The sequence below is a fragment of the Rattus norvegicus genome, chromosome 12 (genome assembly GCF_036323735.1).
Source record: "Rattus norvegicus strain BN/NHsdMcwi chromosome 12, GRCr8, whole genome shotgun sequence".
Lineage (NCBI taxonomy): Eukaryota > Metazoa > Chordata > Mammalia > Rodentia > Muridae > Rattus > Rattus norvegicus.
The window spans coordinates 7,645,727-7,661,133 of record NC_086030.1 but is presented as its reverse complement, the minus strand read 5'-3'; the positions used below and the strand labels follow the sequence as shown (position 1 = coordinate 7,661,133).

Below are 15,407 nucleotides of genomic sequence, written 5' to 3'. Positions count from 1 at the left end.
CATATACCACCCTGGTCAGAGTTAAACCCAGGGTTTTCTTAATATGTTAGGCAAGCCTCCTACCAACTGAGCTACATTCCCAGCTCAGTGGCTCTTGTTTAAAAGGTCTCTTCATTAAAGCAAGAAGCCAGACGGAATCACTAACTATTCACATTACAAACAGACTCACCCACTGCCAAAAGTCCTAGGTGCCTCCAGGTCATTAAGGGGCACATGACTAAATGTTTGTTTTCAAAAGAGACTTCCCCTTCCTCCCTCGGCAAACCAGCATCTGCAGGGAAGCAAAGTGTCCATAAAAACAAACACAAAATACAAAATCGACTTCTATCGTCATGCTGCTGGCTCATGCGGTGGTGGCAAGTGGCCACACATTTAAGTTTGACTTAGCTTTAGTTTCATTGTTGGTGATGTTGTTGTTTGGATTTTTGTTGTTGTTTTGTTTGTGGTACTAGAACCCATAATCTCATATGTTCTTGACAAGCATCCTACCAGTGAGCCACATCCCTAACCCCTCAATGGAAGATGCTAGGCAGATGCTACATGCCCATCTCTTTTGCTTATTTTGAGACATGTCTTACTAAATTTCATAGGCTAGCCATAGGCTTTTATGATCCTTATACCTTGGGCTCCAAAGTACCTGGGCTACCATGCCTGTGGCTGTTTGTTTCTTTTTGTTTTGCTTTGATTAAATATTTCATTTTTAATTATTTATATACATATATAAGTATACATATATGTGCACATAAGTGCAAGTGCCTACAAAAGCCAGAAGAAGTATTAGATTCGGGCTGGAGAGATGGCTCAGTGGTTAAGAGCACTGACTGCTCTTCCAGAGGACCTGAGTTCAAACCCCAGCAACCACATGGTGGCTCACAACCATCTGATACCTTCTTCTGACGTGTCTGAAGACAGCAACAGTGTACTCATATATAATAAATACATCTTTAAAAAAAGAAAAAAGAAGTAGTAGATTCTCTAGAGCTGGAGTTCTAGGAGGTTGTGAGCCATCGGAGTGTTGCTGGGAAGCAAATCCTCCGAAGAGTAGTATCAGTTTTTAACAGATGAGCCAGCCATCTCTCCAGCCCCAGACTTGTCATGTTTTAAAGAATGACAGCATCCATGTTGCCTGTGACCCTATATTAAGGGAAAGAAACAGAAAGGGATGATGATGTGAAAATAGCCCTGTACTACATGGGTTGCCCTCCAGATGTAATAGGCTTTGTGGGAACATCCTATGGAGACAGGAGCAGCAATAGGCACGGGGCACACATCCTTCTTCTAGATTGGATGGGTGGGCTGAGGTTCCTTGCCAATGCAATAGCTAAAAATGTGGATTCCCAGTGAAACTATCGCACGCAGCCTCTTAGTGGACCAGAGGTATTAATACTCACTGGTGGTAGCAGGAAGGTAGAGGAAGCCCACTCTGGTCCTATCTGTCCTTCCTACACCAATCCAATAGCAGCTCTTAGTTCAAACCTACCCATCCCTTCTGATTGTGAGCCTGAGGGCTTCTCAGGGCTCCTAGTCTGACAGGGTGAGGTCTCCATGGTTACCAGGCTCTTCTTACCACTCCACCCAACCCCACCTTGACTCTATGGTTCTCGGCCTGTGTCCTCAGATTCCCAAGATCCAAGCAAACTTCAGAAACAGCACCTTGGGCAGTTCGAGGTATGACCTTGGCTGTTCCCTCCATTGAGTCGTTCATTCACCTTTTCCACTAACTGATCCCAGGACGCCCACCTGACCTTGCATGTAAGACGTTTTTCCAACAACTGCTTCCAAAAAGCCTCCAGAATTCCCAGGCTAGCTCAGGGCATTCTTCATGTCTCCAAGGAGTACAGTGCCTCTGCTGGGACTTCATTACTCTGGCTTACAACTACTTGCCCATAGGATAGGGCTAGAAGGTAGTAAACGCACCCAAATCCTACCATAATGGTTAATTTCAGTTGTTAACTTGACCAGATTATGGAGTCAGCTAAGATATATGCCTCTTAGACTCAGTTGAAGGTATCCCCTGAGAGAATTAGCTGAAGAGACCCTACCCACCACCAAGAGTGGGCAGCATCTTCCGGCAGCAGCCCAGATAGAAAGAAGTCTGGGAGGAAAGCAGCTTTCCTTTGCCTGTTTGTCTTCACTAACTACTGTGAATGCATCTAACTTGCTGCTGCCACTGCAGCCACCATCCTATGCTAACCCTAGAACTCGGCTCCTTCGACTTTCCACCGGAGACTGGAGACTCTCCAAGAATCATTCAGGCCTTCAGGACCAAATTGGACAACTGAGCTACCCAACCTTTTAGGACTGAGCAGCTACTGGGTTCTCACCCTTTCCGGCACGTAGGCAGCCACTCTTGGTCTGCCCAGTGCATGTCATGTGAGCCTACCTAACAAATCCCCTTTGAAATTTATGTTGAGTCTATCAGTTCTGTTCCTCTACAGCAGCAGTTCTTAACATGTTGGTCACGACCCCCACAGGGTCACCCATCAGGTATCCTGCATATCAGATATTTATATTATAATTCATAATAGTAGCAGCATTACAGTTATAAAGTAGTAACAAAATAGTTTTATGGTTGAGAGTCACCATGACATGAGGAACTGTCTTAAAGGGTCACAGCATTAGGAAGGTTGTGAACCACCGCTCTATTGAATCCTAAGACAGTGTCTATTGCTGGCTCCAAATCCAGCCTCAACCTAAATAGCACTTTTCGAGAGAGGCCCACACCAAACAAAATGGAGGAAGCCCCTTCATCCTCAGACCGATTCAGGAAAAAAAGAAAACAAGAAAATCTAAATACTCTGCTTCAGCATCAGAGGTCCAGGAAAGTCTAACTAAACAAGACTCATCCCCAAGTCCTTTCGGCCTCTACCTATGTCTCCAAGAAGCCACAACTGAGATTTCTACTGAAGACTGGTGGCTTCTATCATCTTGTAGCTTGCTGGAGAAACTGAGGCACAGAATCACCCAAGATCATAGAGGAAGAAATAGAAAGCTGAGAACCAGAAGGTAAGCTCACCTGTTCTATGAATCTGTACCCCAACTGAGCCTCATTTTAACATCAGGCCTGATCTCTACTTAGGCTGTATCTAGAGTACCCAGATGCCTAGCATCATTTGATCAACAACACTACTGGAGTCTCCACAGGGAACTGAGCAAACTGTATTACTATCTCAAGAATTTATGTTTTTAAAAAGAGTTGCAGGGGCTGGAGAGATGGCTCAGCCGTTAAAAAAAAAAGGCTAGGCTCACAACCAAAAATATAAAAAGAGTTGCAGGAGGGATACACGGTATAGTTTGTTAATTATTTGTTTCATTATATCAGGCAGCAACCAGTCTTATGGAGAGAAGAAATGAGGCCGGGAGGGGAATGTGAAAAGGGATAAAGAGAAACCCAGGGGCTACCTTTGAAAGACAGGTCAGAGGAGACGGTTCAGTCAGCAAAGTGTATTCCACAAGTATACGAGCCTGCGTTTGATCTCTAAAACCGACATTTTAGAAAGGAAGTCAGGCCTGGGGATACACACTTGTAATCCCAGAACTTGGGAGGCAGAGACAGAGGCCGTATCCCTGGGGTTTGCTGGTCAGCCAGCCTAGCCTAATTGGAAAGTGCCAGGTCCCAGTGAGAGGCCCTGTCTTAAAAGAGGTGAACTGCCTAGAAGGAAGGACACTTAAGGTTGCCCTCTGCCCTCCACATGTGCTTCCACACACAAAGAAGGGAAAGGAAAAAGAAAGAGTAAAGAAAAAGGGGAAGAGAGAAAGAAAAAAGAAAAGACACTGGTCAGGAAAGCATCCTTGAGATGGTAACATTTTAAGTGCAGGAGACAAGGTGGAGAAACAGGTCATTCTAGCCAGAATGAACAGCCAGTCCAAAGGTCCTGAGGCAAGTCAAGCATTGGATTTAAGACACACTGAAAGTGGCAGGGCCACAGCAGAAGGAATGCTGGTTAGAAATGACAATAGGCCAGGGTCAGCGAATAGGTCAGGGTCAGCCGTTAACATAGAACTGTCCTCACCAATCTCTCCGACAGAGGCCTGCTTCTCTTCTCTCCATCACTCCCTATCACCTCCCAGAAGCCCAGACCAATGTGAAAACTCTGCTAATTAAAGTCAAAGTCACCATGACTGGATAGCCTCTGGGCTCGACACACTATGGGACACTCCATACATTAGTGGGGCATCTTCTTCTCTGACGTTGTCTGAGGAATTCTAGGCCCCCACATAAGCCTCAACCTAAGGAATGTCACGTAGCTTCAATTACATTACAGGATTGATTTCCTTTCTCTAGACAAAACCTGTTCAGCTAGCACCTGAGATTCCTGAAATGCTTCCCCATGCTAATGAGGCATTTCAGGTACCTGAAGCCCCCAACCAATGACCTTTGCCCATCCTGGATATACTACTTACCCTCTGTCCCCCAAAACTTTATGAGCTTTGAATTACCCTAAGTGAAGTTGATCTGCCTCCTGATAGCCATCCCGATGTGGTCACTCATAATACTGACTCACAGGGCTTTCAAATCACCACCACCACCACCACCACCCTGGTTGTCTGCTCCCTTTGAAGGGACTGAATTGGTCAATGATCCACGAGGGCAGAAAGACCCACAGAGGCCCTCTGCCTCAGCCCCAGAAGTGAGCCCATTATACCTGCCACACCTACAAGCAGAACAAGGGTCAAAGAGTACCTGCCACAAATTTTGAGAGGGACAGAGGGAAACCACCCAGCACAGTATCCAGACTCAGTAAAGGTTAGGCATGGTAGCACACCTTTAAAGACACAACTAGGGAGGCAAAGGCAGGCAGATGTCTGTGAATTAAAGGCCAGCCTGGTCTACATAGATAATTCCAGGCTGCCCAGGGCTACACAGTGAGATTCTACCTCAAAATTAATTCATTTTGGATCTCAGTTCCAGCAAACTGGGGTCAAAATCTGCTCAATGAAGCCAGAGCAGGTGAATGACTCGTCAGTAGCAGGAGTGGGGAAGGTGACCAGAACCAAATCACCAGCTCTTGCCCATGTGAGGCCCAGGGAAAAGGAACAAGTTTAGTCTCCATCATCTGTGGAGAGAGGAGCCACTGGTCAGTAGCTGTCCCATCCTCAGAACGCACCTGCTTGGCTCCTATGGTTTCCGTTCCAGGTCATCATCTTTGCATCCTTCAGACCCCTGTAGCCTGCCACCCTGCTCTATGCATTGCCTGACCTTCACCGACTCCTGCCTCCATACTGACAATCAGAATTCTCTCCCTAGCTAACTCCTTTTCCCTGCCCCTGATCAAGAAGGAAATCGAGGCCCTTCTAGGACGTTTCCCTGGGCCACCCCACCATGTGTAAAGAGAAGATGTTTTGCCCTGGTGGAAAAAAGGTATGGCCCTGTCTTGATCTTTTTAGGGTTCGTCGACACACATATGGAACAAAATTAGAAAGCAAAAAGTCCCAACTACTCCTCTCTTCTTGAGTAAGGACTTCCAAGGGTGAGCTGTGGTTGATGTTCAGGTCCTCGGACCTTCAGCCTCTTATTCTGCTCCTCTTAGAACTCTCCCTCCCTGTCCCTATTCTAGCCACGTCAGCCCCTTGCTGTGCCCCAGCACACACCAAGTGTGTGGGGGTCCTGGGGCCTTGGCACCTTCTGGTCCCTCTGCCTATGATGTGCCTCCTCATCCTTTTTCCTGTCTCTTCCTCTAGGAACATAGGTTCCTGACACCACTGGATATAAATAACACAAGCAGGGATGGAGTGGGAGAAAACCAATAACAGGGCAAACTGGGACTCCTGGGTGTTGCTGGCAGAGAAAAATCCCTTTTTAGACACTCACGGAACCTTGGGCCTAAATATGGTATCAGGAGCCTAAAAGTCGCTGAGCACTACCCATGCTGGGACAGATGGTAGCATCACCAACAAAGATATAGAGTCCAGACTGAGAGAGGAGAAAGGCTTCTTTACGTTTCTCTGACAGAAGCCATGCTGAGTTTGAGGGGACCCATTAGAAAGGAACCAAAGAAGCCCTAGAGAAGGTCTGAAGGAGGAGGCAGGATTGCCCCACAGGTAAAGGTACACAGAGGCCACCAAACTTGACCCAATTCAGTCTCTGGTACCCAATGGTAGAAGAGCTGACTCCTACAAGTTACACACACACACACACACACACACACACACACACATATACAATACACACACACACAAACACACATACAATATACACACACAAACACACATATACAATACACACACACATATACAATACACACACGTATACAATACACACACATGCACACACACAAACACATACATATACAATACACATACATATACAATAAACACACACACAAACACACATATACAATACACACATACACACACAGAGACATATACAATACACACACATATAATACACACACACACAAACACACACATATACAATACACACACACATACACACACAAACACACATATACAATACACACACAAACACACACACAAACACACATATACAATACACACACAAACACACACATATACAATACACACACATACAATACACACACACAAACACTCATATACAATACACACACACATATACAATACACACACACACACACACACACACACACCCCACTATGAATAAACTGAAAGTGCTGTAAAAAGGGCAGAGGAGGAGAAGAACAGGTACATCTGAGAGGAAGATTCTCGCCAGTAACACTCCAAGACAGTTTCTTATTTATATTTTAATTTAAGCATTTATTTTGTAGTGTGGGAGAGGCTAATCCAGTCTTTACACTTGCTAAGCAAGAGTTCTGCCTTGACCTAGGTCTCTAGACATGACCTTCCTTTTATTTCTTTCAACATTCTACTCATTCATGTATGTGGATGTGGGTAGAGTGCCACAGTGTATGTGAGGCTCAGAAGAGAACTTGAAGGAATTGGGTCTCTCCTTCCACCATATGGATTCTGAAGATCAACCTCAGGTTATCAGACTTGGCAGCAAGGGTCTTTATCCAATGAGCCACACTACTAACCAGATTTCCCCTTTACTACATCCATAGCACCCTTGACTCTTTGTTTCCACCTACTTCCTGCCTTGTTGTCCAGCCAGCTCCCATTTTGTTCCTCCAAAGCCTGCCTGTGTCACTCCTCCACCAGCTTGGGGTCCAAAGGCATGACAAAGGGCAGATACCAGAAACAGATTGCTGACTTCAACGGAACAGTCGTCCCCTCATGCCAGCCACACACATCAGTGTCTGCTCCAACCACAGCTCCATCCCACCTAGGCCATCCAAGATGCATTGAATTCTCACCCATCCAAACCTCCATTCAATCTAGAATAGTCACCTCTCTTCTGGTCTCCTGGCTCCTGCCATCACACCACTGTTTTGTTATCTGGGATCAAAATAACATAAATTCCCTGTTGAGGCCTAGCCATCCTTCTATCCTCTAGACTTCAAGGTTTTTGGTTGGTTGGTTGGTTGGTTGGTTGGTTGGTTGGTTGGTTGGTTAATAGGTGTTGGGGGTGGGGGAAGGAAGGAGAACACAAGAACATGACTACAGTGCCTGAAGAGGCCAGAAGAGGGCATTAAATTCCCTTGAGCTAGAGTTTCACCAAGTGGTTGTAAGCCACCTGATGGGGCTGCTAGGATCTGAACTCAGGTTCTCTGCAAGCAAGAACAAGTGCTCTTACCAATGAGTAATCTCTCCAGCCCCCATGGATCTCAAAGTCCTTTCATATCTCTCCTAATTACTTCTCTAAGCACCCAGCAATGTGCTTGGAGCCTTGAATCTGCTGATCCTCTTTGGTTTGGAATACGTTCTTCTGCCCAATCCATTCTTAGCTGAATCACTGTAGCATTCTACCTGGCATGATGTCCAGAGGGTTGGCACCTAAGCTCTGAAGTAGCCTTTTCTCAGTGGTTGTTATCTGAGATTTTATAAGGTTGTTCTCAGAGCCTTTGCATAACTTAGTCCCGAGACATACCGGGGAAGAAATTAGGTATGGCTGCAAATTGCTTAGGTGATGGTTCCTTCAAGACAAACCCTAGATCAGATAAAAGATGTGATACACAAAACTTACCTTGCTAAAAGTGCCTTTTGTATCACGATAAAAAACACTTCTAGGAGATCATGAATGGGGCTGACCTAGGTCATCCGCAGATATGTAACAGTTGTGCAGCTGGGTCGTTATGTGGACCTCCTCACAGCAGAAGTAGGGCTACTTCAGAATCTGTTGCCTGCCTTTAGATCCCTTTCCCCTAACTGGCCTGCCTCGTCTAGCCTCAAGAAGATACACCTAATCTTACTGCAGTCTCCCCTTTTCTGAAGAAAAATGGGGGAAATGGATGGGGCAGAGGGGTGGGGATGGGGAAGGACTGAGAGGGAAGGAGAGGAGCTGCAGTCTGGATGTAAAGTAAATAAATATTTGTTTAAAGGGCTTCTAGGAAGCTGCCAACATTCAGTCCTTGAGAGGCTGGTCCTCCAGCATAAGAGAGAATAAATTCATCCCACAGTGTCTCTATCTTCAATCAAATCATACCATGTAACCCAGAACACAGAGAAGTGTCACCCACCCAGGAGGCCTTTCCTGACTCTCTGAGCCAAGCCATGTTACTGCATTCAGTTCTGCCCTGAGGCATGAACTCTGCAATATTCCTATGTTAACAGACTGATTTCATCAGGCACTGATTACTAGCCAGGTATTGTCCTCAGTTCTTCTAACTATGCAGGGTGTTTAAATACCATTGGTCCCATTTTACAACTGGGGAAAATGAGGTGATCCCACTAGCCTGAGGGCTGCACCACTCTGCAAGCCCAGGCTGGAGTTGTGAGCAACCTGGGGCACCCAGATCAGAGGGGAGCATTCCCGGGTGCAATGCTTTCTTGTGTCATCCCAGGGTGGGAGGCGGGCCTTTACTCACTCTCTCTGTCATCTTTAGTAAGCCCAGAGGCTCCTTTGCTAAATAGTCAGTCCCTCCCAGGCACTGTGCCAACTAGATGCTCCCCTCACCCCTCCAACGGCTAATGGCCTTGGGTTTAGAAGTGGATAGTGTTCTCCTTATCTCAGAGTGGGCATGGAAGCCAACCACAGGCTCTCAGGAATGTAAAGGGCAGAGATTTTCAAGTACTATCAACAGCTGCGGACTCATTAAGGAGAAAGGTACTTCAGACCCATTTTGCAGACAGGCAAACAGAAATTCAGAACCCTTTCCTGCAGCCAGGAGTTCCCAGTTCTATGTCTATTGCCTCTTCTCTCCTGGACTCCGGAAAATAAGCTCCTTAAGTGAGAAGATAGGGAAAGGAGATCCCCCAGCATTCCCTGCAAGAAGGCTCAAGGCATGCTGAGTGTCGCTACTGGAACTTGACCCAAACTGCATCTCTGGCTGGGAAGATTCCAGCTGTCAAGGATGTGGGGCTTCCAAGACAAGTTCATAGTCTGAGATTCCTTTCTCGGGGCTCTGCATCCAGCCGATAGGTCCAGGTCACCCGACTGGAGACCACACTAGTGCCTAGGTCCCTGACTGGGCCCAAACTTCAGTCTTAGGCAGCCCTGTCTCCCACATCCCCATATCAGCTCATAGATTTTGCAAGCCCAAGGCATGACTAGCTTACAGAATGAGTTCAAAGGCAGCTTACCCAAGTTAGTGAGATGGTCTCAAAATAAAACCTCAGGCTAAGCTGATGATGACGGACAACTCAGTGAGTCCTGCCCGTGCCTGCTGTGCAAGTGTGATGACCTCCAGGTTCAGTAAAGAGACCCTGTCTCAAAGCATAACGTGAAGGGTGGTAGAGGAAGGCATAAGAAGTCAGCACTTGAGCTCACACAGACACATACCTGCACACACATGTACACACACATATACACCACATGTGTGTACAAATACATGAAGAAGGAAACAACCAAAGTATTGCAGTGCTTGCCTAGGACAAGGCCCTGGATTCAACCACCCACCCCCCCCCCAATAAAATAAAATAAGGCCCCTTCCAATTTCTCAGAAGCTCGGTTCTGAAAGCTCCACAGATATTCCTCACCTCTCGCTTCCAAACAAGCATGAAACAATCCTTCTGGGGGGGAAACAAAGAATTTCTAACTTCCTATCATGTCACACACCTTCCATCAGAGCCCCCACCCACAGCCCCACCCCCGACAGTCGCTGGGGCTGCCCCGGTGTCTTTTCAACTTTCCCTACATGGTGCAGGATGTTCCTCTCAAGACACAATCAGATGGCTGTTACTTACTGCTTTAAGCACCCCTCCTACACAAAACCCACAGAATGGAACTGATGGCTCCTCGTTGCCTTCCAAGCTTGGTCAACCAATTCCTACCTCCTTTCTGCCCCGTATACCCTTCACCCTCTTTTCTGATCTGCAAACACACCAACCTGGGCCTTTCCCTAGGATTTTGTTGCCTGGGCCCAGAAAGCTCTCCAGAGCAGGTGCTATCAAGCCAGGCTGCCCCTTTCCCTCAGACACCGTACGCTTCCTCACTACACTCCAACCCCCTTTGAATGGTGCTCTGCACACTCCAGGCACCATCTGAAACCACCTTGTTTCCCAGAGGACCGGTCTACGTGATTTTCGTCAAGACCCTGCTGTGCCTGCGGCCTTCGCGGGTCAGTAGCACTCAGCAGGCGCTCTGCACCAGTTCTTGGGTGACAGACACTCCTGTGGCGCAGGGCCCGTTCACAAGTCCGGATTCCCCACGTCACGACAGCCCCCATTCTCTCCCGCGCATTTTCCTGTCACGTCCACCACCTGCACTTGCGCCCTCGGAGGCACCACAGCTCTCCGGAGAATGCAACCTGAGCCCCAAGCAGATGGGAAACCCTGAGAAATACCTTGTGGGAGGAATGATGGGAAACTAGTGATCGTTTTGGCTCCGACCAAGGCAATATTAAGCCCTGGAGGAGAGACAGGAGAATGTTTCGAGGGTAACTATTAGGGCGGCGCCCCCAGAGAGGGGCGCTTGCTTACCTGGGGGTGCAGACAGCAGGATGCAGGCCGACGCGGTGCGGGGACCAGCTAACCCGAAGACACCGTAGACACGCCACAGACCGCGTTGGGCCGAGAAACTCCTCTCTACTAAGCCTCCACCCGCGAGAGAGGAAATGGGACCGGAGGGGGCCTCCGGGAGGAGTTTGATGGGGCCTTGGGCGTGGTCTGAGCAGGGGATAGGGGCGTGGCTTCAGTGCTCTCCGGCCCAGTGCTCGCGAAGAACCGCTTAGTCTAAGACCCCTGAACCCTAAACTGCCCAACCCGCGGCCTGGCCTCGCCCCCACGCCACCAGGCCCCTCCCCAGGCCCCGCCCTACAATCATTTGTCGCCTCCAGACCCCGCTCTCAGCCCCTAATCCTGCAGCCGACCCTGCTTAGAGAGAAACCCAGCCCTAAACTAACTTGCTCGGAGCTTCCAGGCCCCGCCCACAGCCTCCCCCCGCCCCGCCGCGGCCGCCAGGACCGGCCCCCAACTCCACTCAACCCTTGGTCTGCCACTCCTCACCCCAATCCCTGCTTTCAGCCTCTTCCTTTGACTGCCAAGGCCTGGTCCCTAGCCCAGTCCGGCTTTGTCAGGCCCCGCCCCGACCAGAGGCTGTTCTGGACACCTGGCCTTTCTCCAGCCTTGCTGTAGGTTTCTGCAGATCCTGTCTCTGATGTTTTAACCCAGCAGCGTCTACTGGGCACTCTCTCTGGCTCGTGCTTCATCTGTTCCCTGTTTTCCAGTCCAAGGTCTCTTCTTTGTGATGCTCTGGTTTGCCGTTCTGCCTGCAGTCCGTTTCTCAGATGCACTGCTAGTCTCTACAAAGGAAGCTTGAATCATTACGCAGGCCTCGGTACCCTAGTACATGAGTACTTGGAGTCTGTCAGACCAACCCAGAGGATTGCTCGGCCTAGACCCACCAAAAGGCCGTCCATAGGATTGAGAGGGAGAAGGGAGATTACACTAATGTCAGCTGTGGCTTTGTTAGATACAAAGGTCAGGCAAGATCTGAGAGATGAAGCTGAGATACAAATTCAGTGTGATAGGTGTTGCCACAGTTTGAGCCAAGACAATGCAGGAGGATGTTTGGCCTCTCCTTGCCTAGTACAACCAGAAGAAAGATAATTCTCAGGCAAGCAGTTACCAGTAAAAGGGAAGAGGCTTCTAATGACCTGTCATCTTCAAAAACAGAAAACTTAAAATAAGGACATCAAGCCTAGCTCAGACTGTCTAGCACACAGGAATCCCTAAGCTTGATAAACCAAGGGTGATATACAGACTTCAGATCCCAACACTCAGGAGCCATAGAAGCCTGGCTGAGCTACAGGGAAGCCTGACTCAAAAAACAAAATAAAAAAACAGTTCTCAGTGGGTCCCAGGATAAACCCAAGGCCCATTACAGGAAGTCGAGATATTCCTACTTAAGGGATCCTATCATTGGGAGTCACTTCCTTAGAGGGGTCCATCCCTGAATATACCACCCACTATAAACATCCATATGTTTTTTCTTCCTGAGTTTTTGAGACAAGGTCTTTCCTTTGACAACCCCACCAACACACACACAGACACACACACACACAACAGACACACACACAACAGACACACACAGACACACACACACACACAACAGACACACACACACAACAGACACACACACGCACACAGAGACACACACAGACACACATACACAGAGACACACACACACAGACACACACACAGACACACAGACACACACACACACACACACACACACACACACACACACCAGCCTCAAACTCAGCCATCCTCCTGCCTCTGCTTCTTGCATTCTAGGACTGCAGGTATGCACCACTAAGTGGGGAGCAGGGACGATATTCGCCCTTTATTTCCTTTCTGCCCCTCTGAAATTTGTGTTGCTTTTGTGGAAGAGAAAAGTCTCACAGGATATTCCTGAGCTCTCAAACCATGGGAGCCACTTGCATGGATACTGACAGGGAAAGCCAGGCCAGAGATCCATAGAAACGTGGAGGATTTGAGTGTGCGCGAGCCATGGAGAGATTTTCAGTGGAAGTTATGGCCAAATTTGGATGGCTGAAGAAGAACGAAGCTTTTGATTTGCATGCCTAGGCCTGATCCCCAGCCTGGAAGGAGCTAGGTGTTCTTGGAAGAAGCTACTTGTGGCTCTTTGGAGCTGTGTAAATTAAAGGATTAAAAGAAGCGTCCGCTAACAAGGTAACTCAACAAGTAAAGATGTCTGTCACCAAGCCTGACAAGCTGAGTTCAATATCCAGGACATGGTGGTAGAAGAGAACCAATTTCCATGAGTTGTCTTTTGACATCTACATGTGTACCCACACGTATACATGTTTGCACAAAATCAATAAAAGTAAATGTAACTAGAAGCACCATCGGGGGACAGCAGTGTAGAGTCAGTCCTCCACTAAAACCTCACAGGGTTCTCTAAGAAGAGGTATAACCCATTTTTTTAAAAAGATTTATTTTACATATGTGAGTACACTGTAGCTGTCTTCAGACACACCAGAAGGGGCATCAGATCCCATTACAGATGGTTGTGAGCCACCATGTGGTTGCTGGGAATTGAACTTAGGACCTCTGGAAGAGCAGTCAGTGCTCTTAACCGCTGAGCCATCTCTCCAGCCCCGGTATAACCCATTTTGAACTTGGGTTGCATGAGAGGAGCAATGTGGAAGTGTGGAAGATATGGGAGTTTGTCATTCTGGAAGGCATGACCCAGGGCTGGTCAATAGAAGGAAGATGGTGTACCCAAAAGATTTAGAATCAACGTGGACAGGGTTAAGAGAGAGAGGGGAAGCTGTGCCTGGCTGGTATGAGATAATAGGAGATTTCTAAGCTGGAGAATACAGTATGTATGGTCTAAGAAGGAGAACCCTAACTAAGACTGGATCTCAAGCAGGAGAAATGGAAGCTCCCATGTTTTCTCTTGCAGACTTTTGTTGCTTTGCAGTTCTTTTTCATTGTTATTTATTTTGAGACAGACTCTCTTATATTTCAACCTGGTCTCAAAATTCCTCTGTACCTGAGGATAATTTTGACCTTCTAATCCAACTGTCTCCACTAATTCCTAAACTCTGGGATTGTAAGTGTGAGCCACCACATGAGGTATTGTGTGTGTGTGTGTGTGTGTGTGTGTGTGTGTGTGTGTGTGTGTGTGTGTGTTTCCCAGGGCATCTTACATGCTTGGAAAGCACTCTCTCACTGAGCTATACCCTATCACTACCCCCCACCCCACCCGGACACTCACATGCTTTGACACCCTTTGTAATCTCCTCGTCCAGGCGAGTCTCAAACGATTAAGGAACCTACTAAGTGCCAGGACACAGGAAGCAGCTCTGTGCTGCTCCTCCTCATCTTAATTACTTTCTTGTTGCTACAATGAAACACTCTGGCAAAACTAATTTAGGAAGAAAGCATTTATTTTAGCTCACTGTTCCAGATCAGTCAGGAGCCTGGGGCAGCTGGTCACATTCAGTCTGCAGTTAAGAAACAGAGAGTGGGGGTTGGGGATTTAGCTCAGTGGTAGAGCGCTTGCCTAGCGAGCGCAAGGCCCTGGGTTCGGTCCCCAGCTCCGAAAAAAAGAAAAAAAAAAAAAAAGAAAAGAAAAGAAACAGAGAGTGATATATGCTGGCACTTAGCTCACCTTCCCTTTCTCTACACTCTAGGATCCAGACAGGAGTGCCACCACAGTGGACAAGTCTTCCCATTTCAATCTGACAAGGCAACTACCGACAGACATATTCAGAGGTACCTCTCCTAGGTGACTCTAGATATCATCAAGCTGATAATCGAGAATGATCATCATGGCCTCCAGCTAGGGGGTCCAAAGTAGACACCTATATAGATCTTCTCCAGAACCTGGGTTTGTTTTGGCCAGGCCTGAAGACTGGACCCTGGAACCCACAAAGCCTAGGCTAAACACAGTAAGAGTTATTCCAACCTCTCTGTCTTAGGGTTTATATTGCGGCAATGAAATCAGTACCACTTGGGTAACTCTTAAACTACCGAGTTCTGCCACCAACATGAGGTACAACCTTGGTCACCTTTGGAACACAGTTTCTATGTGCTCTCAGAAAACACTTCCAAGAAGAGTTCACTCAGTGATGCTGGTCTCTCTTTCATCCCCTCTAATTTCTCAGCTCTAGCTAACCAGCATCAATTGTCCTAGTAAAACAAAGGTTATACTTTAGTTGTTCTGGTCTTCAGCTCCAACTGATCAGACACTACAGACTCTTCACACGAATGGCCACACTAGAGTCTTTGCTTCCCCCTGAAGCTTCATCGGCCAGCCCTCCATCTTCTGCACTGCTCTCAACATTTTTCCAAGCTCCAACAGCATGGCTCATTGAACATTCAATGGCTTTTCTTGCTCAAAATTCCAAAGCACATGCACAATCCTGTCAATAACACGGACAGGTCTGTTGCAGCAATAC

At 47.6% G+C, this 15,407-nt stretch overlaps 1 protein-coding gene across 2 annotated transcripts in view; it reads right to left on the bottom strand.

The window, feature by feature from the left end:
• Cers4 (ceramide synthase 4) overlaps nt 1-11,524 on the bottom strand; it is a 38,457-nt gene extending 26,933 nt beyond the window's left edge. Inside the window, exons 1-2 of one of the 2 annotated variants that reach the window (NM_001107117.2) lie at nt 11,482-11,524; nt 10,957-11,142 (exon numbers count right to left, since the gene is read on the bottom strand). The gene's annotated coding sequence lies outside the window, so the exon portion shown is untranslated. Of the gene's footprint in view, nt 1-10,956; nt 11,396-11,481 lie in introns of those variants that run through there. The other variant, XM_006248804.5, reaches the window with a different exon arrangement.
• Nucleotides 11,525-15,407: the final 3,883 nt, after the last annotated feature.